Source organism: Balaenoptera borealis (assembly GCF_965194805.1).
Source record: "Balaenoptera borealis genome assembly, chromosome: 1".
Lineage (NCBI taxonomy): Eukaryota > Metazoa > Chordata > Mammalia > Artiodactyla > Balaenopteridae > Balaenoptera > Balaenoptera borealis.
Window position 1 is genome coordinate 193,419,022 of NC_138860.1, and position 6,793 is coordinate 193,425,814.

Consider the following 6,793-nt stretch of genomic DNA (forward strand, 5'->3'; position numbering starts at 1 on the left):
CATGCTTTCCTCCTCCTCCTACCACCCCTTTCTCCTCCCCCTTTTCCTTTCCTCCTTTTCCTCCTCCCCCTCCTTATCTCTACTTTTCCAAGTCCTGGACTTAGGTGGGCATAGAGTTTGGATGGCATCAGACCTGCTGGATTCTGAGGGATGTCTCTCTCTGACCCCAAGTCTGGGGCCTTGGGACCCACCTGCCAAGGCTGTGCCACGGCTTGCGGGATCTCAGTTCCTGGACCAGGGATCGAACCTGGACCCTTGGCAGTGAAAGCGCCGAGTCCCAACCACTGGACTGCCAGGGAATTTTTTTTTCCCCACCTCCTCTTGAGCACTGGGCAGTGCTGCCGGCTTGTCCCCCCGCCCTTGTCCTGGACACAGTGACCACTCTGTTCTGACTCTCCCCGCTCCCCCGCCCCGCCCACCCCCCCTCACTCTGAGTTGTGTCCCCCTCACTTGGAACACAGAGCGTTGCCTGCTCAAAAACATTCCTTGAGGACCCACTGTGCACCTCACGCCCTTCTTGGTGGGTGGGGCAGCGGGCAAGGGAGCCCAGCCCAGTCGTCAGCCGGGGAGCAGAGCAAGGAGCAAGCAGCCTGGTATGAACCACGTGAGGTCACAGGAGCCAGAGTAGCACTGGGGGGCCGAGGCGGGCCGGGGGAGACCCTCCCGGGCAGATGGAGCCACAAGGGACAAAGGCCAGAGGGTGGAACGCAGTGACTGAGCGTTTAAGGAGCAGAGAGGAGCCAGATGCTGGGCAGTGAGGAGGACAGAGCAGAGGGACCAGGGCAATGGATGCTCTCAATGGTTTTAGCAGAGGAGTGAGACAGCTGGCATTCTGTTCTCACTCAGCTGGCAGGGTGGACATCTCGGCTGTGGTCAGCGCCCAAGCGAGGTGGTGGTGAGCATGGGAGATTGGTTACGGGTGTGGGGGGTGGTCTGTGTGTGTACACAAACACATATGCTTGTACTGTATATGTTCCTTAGCTCTGTCCACTGACCGGGACCAGAAGCAGTGACACTCTTGTAGCAGCAAGCACAGCTTGAGCCTGGATCCTGTCTTCTAAATACCATGCCCCACCGAAAGGAAACAGGGCTCCTTGGAGAAATGGTTGAGTTCAGGGCGGGGCAGATTTTCTTGTGCCAGGGATTGAGGAAGGACTCCAAGGATGGTGGAGGCATGTTTGTGCAGGAAGGACCCGTGGGAGGGGGAGGGACAGGGAGCACAGCCCTAGCGTGGGTGGGAAGGCATGGGCTTCATGCTGGGGTCCAGGGCCACCCTAGACAGCACACAGGCATACAGACAAATTGGCTGCAGCTGCGAATCAGGCTGGGGGGGGGGTGACAGGGCCCCTTGAGGTTTAAGGGGACAGCTGCATTGCTGGGTGTGTCCTCCTGCTTTCTTCAGCCAAGCTGTGCAGGCCTGGAGGAGGGGTCCTGGATTTGGTCTGGAAAGGGCAGCATAGGGAGGGCTGGGGGCAGAAAGCTGAGCTGGCTGGAAAGGGGTGATGAGGGTTGGAGACCACAGGCTCTTGCAGTGAAGAAGTCCATGAGGTGGGGAGTCGTCGGAACTGGGGAGGCACAAGTCAGATGGAGAGGTGGGAGTTGGTGGGCCTAGGGCTCCATCCATGGACATCCAGGAGGTTTCTGAGGACACTGAAAGCTACAGGCTGCTCACAGCTGACCCATCTCTCCACCTCCTTCCCCTCCCCCACTAGGGGGTCTTCGATTCTCAGCTGCCCGGCTAACTCAGCTGCATTTGCAAGGGTGGTCCATCTGCCCCTCCTGACACTCTTTCCCGTGGTCACACCTCCCTGCTCAGGTGGCCATTCCTGACAGGAGGGCCTCGACCATCGAGGCCACACTGCTCACACCTGTCCAGCTCACACGAGCCCCACGGGCACCTCCGAGGAGGGGCCCTGACCCCGGACTGCAGGGCGTCTGCTCCGCGGACAGGCGGAAGCCGTGAGTCCCTGAGGCCGACTTGGTCCAGCGTGGGTGTGGATCAGCCTGCGCTGGCGTATGCATGTGTGTGTGCGGGGTGCAGAATGCAGATGTGGGGCGCAGAGTGCGTTACGGGGCGCGTGTGCTGGGCGCATGTGCGGGGTGGAGAGTGCCTTTGCCGGGCACCGGGTCCGGTGGCAGGCTCCCACCCTGCGGCCTCTACCCACGTCCACATGGCTGGGAACCAAGCGGGTCGGCAGCAGGCAGACCCACGCCAGCGCAGGGCCCCGCGGGCCAGCCCCTGAGGCGCGGAGCACGGCGCGGGCGAGAGGCAGGCCTGCCTTGGAGGCTCCCGGAGCGGGTCCCCGAGGGCGCGGCGCTGCCCCTTTAAGCGGCTCGCGTACGCGCGCAGGGCTGGCGCAGGGCCGAAGCGCGCGCGCGCGCGCCGGGGACTCGGTCGAGCGGTGCGTGCGCGCGCGGCGTGCGCGGTGACGCGACCGTGGGGTTTCCCGAGGCTGCGGGCAGGGGCCGCCGCGCCCATCCCGATGGCTGGAGGCGTCTGAGGGGCGGACGGAGGCGGCGGCGGCGGCGGGAGCGGGCGCGGGCGCGGGAGTGGAGCAGCCGCCGCGGGACCGACAGACCGAGCCTCGCCGGCGCACCTGCCCGCAGCGCCCGCGGAGCGGCCTGAGCGCGACCATCTCCCGGAGCGGCGGCCGAGGCGGCTGAGGCGGCGGGGAGCGGGCGCGGCAGGCGGGACGCGGTGTCGAGGTGAGCGCGGCGACCGCGGCCCCGGCCCCAGCCCAAACCCCCGGCCCCGACCCCCAGCCCCGGCCCTCATCCCCGCCCCTCCCCATCGCCCCCCAGTCGCCCGCCCGCCCGCCCGGGCCGCCCCGCCCCCACCCTCCCCGCCCCCACCCGGCCTCCGGGTCGCGTCTTCCTGCCCCGCCCGGGTGGGGTCCGCGGGGCTGGGGCGGGGGCGGCGGGGACCCCGCAGCCGTCGGCCGGGACCGAGACCGAAGTCCCGGGCTCGGGCCTGGATTGGGGTCCCGGGATCTGGAGTCCAGGTCCGGGGCTCTGGTCTGGGGTACCGGGTGCAGGCCTGCAGTCCGGGTCCTGGGGTCCGTGGGGGGGGCGGGGCCGGAGGCTCCGGGGTTTGGGGTCCGGGTCTGGCGCCCCACGCCTGGGAGGTGGCCCGGAGGAGGGGCGCCAGGCGGGCCAGGGAACAAAGGCGGCCGCGGCCCTGCCCCGCGGTGGGCGCCGTCCTTGGCCGCAGGAGGACGAGCTGCGGGGAAAGCGGCCTTTCGGCTGCTCGCGGGGAGGCTGGCGTCGCCGCGGCGGAGAAATGAGGAAGCGGCGCCGAGGGCGCGCGGGGCGGACAAAGCGCCCTGCGAGCGCGAGCCCCGGCCCCGCGGTCGCCGCCGGGCCCGAGCGGGGCCGCCCGGGGCCGCCCGAAGCCCCCGTGCGGGTGCGCAGCCTGCGGGCGGTGGCCGGGCTCCCGCGCCCCGCGCCGAATGAATGGCCCCCGGCGGGCCCGGCAAGATGGCGCGTCCGCCGCGCGGCCTTTGTCAGCCGCCGCCCGCGCCGCGGGGCTCCGGGGGCGCCGCCCGGGGGCGGGGGCGCAGCTGGGGGCGGCGGGAGAGGGTCGGGGTCGCTCTCGGCCCCGGCCGGGTGGAGGGTGCTGGAAATTCCACGCAGGGATCGCTGAGCCATCGGACTTTGGAAAATCTTCCTGTATTTTTCCTTGCGAGTTGATGCTTGACCTAAATGGTGTTTAAACATCTTTGAAGTCCTTTAAATTACCTCGTTGGCATACCCAAGTAGGTTTATCCACTTAATTCCTCTTTATGGAACCTTTTTAGTTAGGATTGTGAGACTCACTGACTGAAAGAGAACAGCGATGTAGGGGTGTTTATTTTGGGAAAGGAAGTTGGTGGACATTTGCAGTTAAAGAGTACGTTACTGAGTTTGTGCATAAATGATGTAAAAGTCGTAATCTGTAGTTCTGATTCGGGGAGTATTAGAGCCCTTTTTTTTTTTTTTTTTTTTTGTATTTTCATTTTGTTACCTATTTGGTAACACAGTGATCTCCAATAACGTTTAATGATTAAGCAGTTGCTTATGAGATTATTAAGAAAATATGTAGATATTTTTCATAGTTAGCAAATAAGTGGAAGTATTAGCTTTGTGAGAAGTTCCCTTCTCTTCAGCCCCAGATACTGGATAAGGTCTAAAATCCATTGTTATCGATAAGATTTCTACCTGAGTTCTCTGTTTTCTAATTTGAGGCTGTAGTCTTTTTGGGGTGGATGGGGTTTGTATTTCAAAGAAAGATTTCAGTTTGCGTTCTATTAAGATAGATAGGGCCTGTTCTGGATTCTTCCGGAAGGTACATATTGCAAAAAGAAAACGAACAGGCAGTTCCTTTTTTGCTTCCTTACTAATATGGGTGTGTGGCTGGGGATAGGGCTGGTGCCACCAACATGGAAACAGGTCTTAGAACCTCCAGACAGCAGAACTGGGTGGTAGCTTTTGGCTCGATTTAACTTTGACAGAGCCGTCAGAAATGGAGTGCAACTGGAAGGGTCAGAGGCCGGCCTGGCAGGACCCCGTCGGGGAAGCTTTCCGGCTGCTGTAAGGCTGGACTGCAGGGCCTCTCTCCTCCCGAGACTCCCTCTGTTACACGTCTCTGGTTTCACAGGCATTGTAAGTGCTGCAGTGTTTTCTTAGAAGGTGAGAGTTGAGGAAAGCGAAGTTAAGTTTTATGATTGTGCCTGTGGCTCGCTCCCAGTTCTCCCTGCTTGGGGAGCCAGTGTTAAGGCTGCCTCTCATCTTCTGTGGAAATGGTCAAGAGTGTGCTTATAGAGAATATTGTTCAACTATGTAGTTTTGATTCAGAGTGGACACTTTCTTAAATGAACATGCCCATCAGACAAGAATATTTCTTTTGTATGATATCTCAGTTACGACAGAGCTGTATTTATGTCATCAGGCATGTACTAAGCAGAATGTTCTTTAATGATACCTTAATAAAGATTTCTCTTTGTTTGATGTCTCGAGTTACTTCTGTTTCAGGGGGAGTTGAAGTAAATTTCCTCAGATTTCATTTTAATCTCAAAAGAGATTTGAAAGGCTGCCAAAAGGCTGTCAAATCTTTTCCGTGCTTAGTGGCTTTGATTTCAGAGCTTGGAACACCTAGGTCTTATATTGACCACATGAGAAGTGCACAGATTTTATGAGGAGTTAATTTATTTCTCAAAGTTTTGTTTCTGTTACCTTTTATTTTGCTAAAATTTTCTGTGTCTGTTATCCTTTAGTTTGATTGGAAAAGTTGTATTTCTACAATTAGCTTCGAGAAGGGTCTTCAGGACAGTTGTAGATTTACCTACCACCAGTTGCCTTTTTAGCTAGTACTTTAATAAATAACATTTTATTGCAGACGTGCAGTATTGGCATCAATTATAGTTTCTTCATTGGATTGCTGTTTTCTCTACCCAAAAGATTTGGCTCATGTTGGCTTCTAAATGGGATTAAGTTCTTACTGTCTAGAGACTTTGGCTTTGGCATTAGTGGATTGGTCATAGATATTCTCAATTTTGTTATCTGGGCTTGACCATATGGCGTGCCATATTATTTTAAAACCCTTACTTAGGATGAGTCTAATAAGGCATTGAACAAAAAGTTTTAGAATTTTTTAACCCTGGTATAAATTCTGATCTCTCAGGTTTGCATTTCTAGATGAGAGTGGTTGGAGAATTTATGAAGCAGGCAGTTCAGTTGAGTGTTTGGTTTAGTGAACATAGAATGAGGGGATAAAAACAAATTTAAACTGAGATCAGAGAAATAATTTATAAAATTGAATGTGTAACATTACTGGAAGGAAGAAAGAGTCCAAATTTTTGTGGAGAGTGTGGCTGTGTATTGAGTAATGCAACGTTACACTGACTCTTCTGGAAAATGAAGAGTCCCACTTCTTTTTAGAGCTGTGAGTTTTGTTCCACAACTCTCATTTAAGAAAAACAGGCCATCTATAGACACTTGAATTGATCGGTGGATTAGAGGAACGCTGAAAGCTTTTGAAACCTTTTAGGCCTCTCGTTCTTGTTGCAGTGCCTACCATTAGGTGCCACAGTAATTGATGGAAATTCCTGCTGACTTCCAATGATAGAAAAGCTTCCCATTTTATAGCACAATATTGCTTTCTTTGAGAGACTTGAGTATTCCCTTATTTGACTTACTAAGTTAAAATTCTGGGAAAAAAGCCATTTTTAAAAAGTTAATGATTAAAAGACCAGGTCAAGACTATCAAAAGTAATAATTCTGAAGAGATTATTCAGTTGCATCCATGTTGCCATTGATAAAAGGTTATAATTGAATAATTAGTTGCCCCAGACGCTTTTTTTTGGGGTGGGGGGTGGGGGGGCTCGCGGGATCTTAGTTCCCTGATCAGGGATTGAACTTGGGCCCACGGCGGTGAAAGCAGAGTCCTAACCACTGGACTGCCAGGGAATTCCTGGTCCAGGCTTAATAATGTACTTTATCAAGGCGGGAAAGGCTATTTACTCTTTAACCTGTCAGGACTAGAATACTAAGGGGATTGAATATATTCTTGTTTACTTGTGGGTAATTGTGTCTTTATACGTGTCTGCGTGTCTTCTGACTCAGTCCTGTGGCAATTGTAAAATATATCCCCCATGCGGATTACAAGTTCTCTTGACTACCTCCAAGTGTTGTAGTTGGTAAAGCTTTAAAAAATTCTGGACACTTTCTAATTAGACAAGAGAGTGTTAAAGCTTCTACAACAGGTTTCCAAAAAAAAAAAATTGTCCTAGGAACTTTAAGATAATTCCTGAATTGC

General features: G+C 54.9%; 1 protein-coding gene across 3 annotated transcripts in view; it reads left to right on the top strand.

Moving 5' to 3' along the window:
- Window positions 1-2,453: 2,453 nt before the first annotated feature.
- GNB1 (G protein subunit beta 1) overlaps window positions 2,454-6,793 on the top strand; it is a 91,932-nt gene continuing 87,592 nt past the window's right edge. For 2 of the 3 annotated variants that reach the window (XM_082404848.1, XM_082404849.1), the window contains exon 1: window positions 2,454-2,706. The gene's annotated coding sequence lies outside the window, so the exon portion shown is untranslated. The remainder of the gene's footprint in view (window positions 2,707-6,793) is intronic. The other variant, XM_082404851.1, reaches the window with a different exon arrangement.